The following is a 2132-nucleotide window of genomic DNA, read 5'->3' on the forward strand; positions in this document are numbered from 1 at the left end:
GATCAAAGAACGTACCAGCGTTTCCGTATGCAGTTTCCACAGGCAGATTATTTCCTCCTGCTCCTAGATATGTTAGGGTTTTTAAAGTGATGTTGAAGTCAGACTGAGAGGAACCACCACAAGACTAGTCGGACCTTAAAAAGATTCAATTATTGTAATTAATTTATCACAATGACTTGAGGTATAATTAGCTTCTTGTCAGTTAGACATTCTGCCAGTATTTGCAGCAGGTTATTCAAAAACTTGAAAATTCAGAAGGTGCTGTTGTTGATGCTGGTGACAGCTAGCCTACTCCAATCTTACCATGAATGTCTGAGTTTGTGAAAAGCAAAGGATACTTTCACTTCTGTTCCGCTTCGCTCTCTTGCTAATTTGCACAGTAGGGGCAGAAAAATAGCCTGTTCTGTCCTGGTCCAGACAAGATGTTATGTCTTTGATAAAAAATAGACAGAATACCAATATTCCTCTGTCATCTAATTCCTTTGAAGTAATTCGGGTTCAAAGTGTCAACAGGAGGAGGATTCTGGGATCATTTAAACATCGATAATGTAACAAAACAAAAATCAATTAGAATGACTTGATCTCTTACTTCAAGCAAGAGCTTTCATCTATTCCAATGACCTGTTAATACCTTTTCTTAAATGAGTTGAAAAAGATGATACCTACACCAAACGTAATTCATCAGTTTGGAGAGTAAGCATTTCATGGACGAGCATAACACTACACAAGTAACATTTTGTGGAGCTCAACTTTTGAAGTTAAGCCAGTGAAAATAAAACTGCCATCGGCTTTTACATTAAGGAGAAGTCCCAGGGATATTCTGCATAATACTCTTTTCAAACACAGCCTTCCTAATGAGAAATAGATTTGATTCCACAACACTGAAAATAACCACTCTCTTTATAAGAGAAAATGCCTATTTGTGTTCCAACTTTCTCTCCGACAACACTGAAATGGATTCTAAGTTGTCATTATAAGTGTCAGCATCCCAAAAGCAATCACTTGTGCATGAAGTATGTGCCAAGCATTGACTGGCTGTAGGTTTATAATGCAGGTCGTATCCCAACAGAAAACCAATCAAAGCGGTGACCATATGCTCCTGTCTGCATTGATTACTTGCAGCAGGGTGGCTGATTACTTTGGCTAATAAGTTCTGTATAGATGGGAGTACTGTCATATCTGCACTGCAGTGAGGACTACCACTCTTCAGCAATTCTACAACAATGTAGCATGTCTATAACTAGACTACTTACAAGCTAACATTACTTCCTGCTTACAGTCCCTTTTGGGGAAACCCTGTGCACTGATTGGACTGGCAAGTTGTTCTAGTGGTTTGATTCTGTAGAGCAGATCTTGCATTTTGCATGATACATCATGAAATCAGTCTTGTTACATATTGCCCATCAAGATTATGTGTTTTTACAGCAGTTTAAGTAAGATTTCAGTCCTACCAATTGCATTTTTGTTTTGGCGTGATTTACTTTGTTGCCTTCTTTACCTCCTCTGATTCATATCAGTATGCTGAACATCAAAGCAGATTTTGTATCCTTCAAAAGCCTGTTTGAATAAACTACTCACGGCCACATGAAAGTTGTCTCTTCAATTTGGTGTATTGAAGTACACCATTAATATGCGGAAGGGTCTTTGAATGTAGATTTCAATCAAGAGTTTCCCCATTTCTCTTTTTTGACAGTTCAATCCAATTTTCTAAATGTTCCGAAGACCATTGAACCCACAGAATTGAGCATGAGCAGCATCAACAGCAAGCACAGGTGTGCATCATGAAATTAACTCGTGGAACCAAACCAATGAGGGGTGATTTGAGGTGACGGCTGGGCTTGCTAGTTTACCAGACAGATGGAAATGTTATTGTCTATTTACATGCTGGACATGATATGGCAACACCCAGGAGCAACTCCACCGCAATGGGTGAGTGAGAGGAGCAGACGATGCACTGTTTGACAGTGATTATTCTGCTCTAAGTAGAGGAGGGTGGGCATTAGAATGGCTTCACTGCAGCTGTTTATCCAGGCTTCTGTCACATAGCAAGGCAGGGGCTGCATGAGGGGGGGAACTCCTGACACTTATACAATCCCCACTGACAAATTGAGGCCAGAGGGAAATCTGAACGT

Source organism: Hypomesus transpacificus, chromosome 15, assembly GCF_021917145.1.
Source record: "Hypomesus transpacificus isolate Combined female chromosome 15, fHypTra1, whole genome shotgun sequence".
NCBI lineage: Eukaryota > Metazoa > Chordata > Actinopteri > Osmeriformes > Osmeridae > Hypomesus > Hypomesus transpacificus.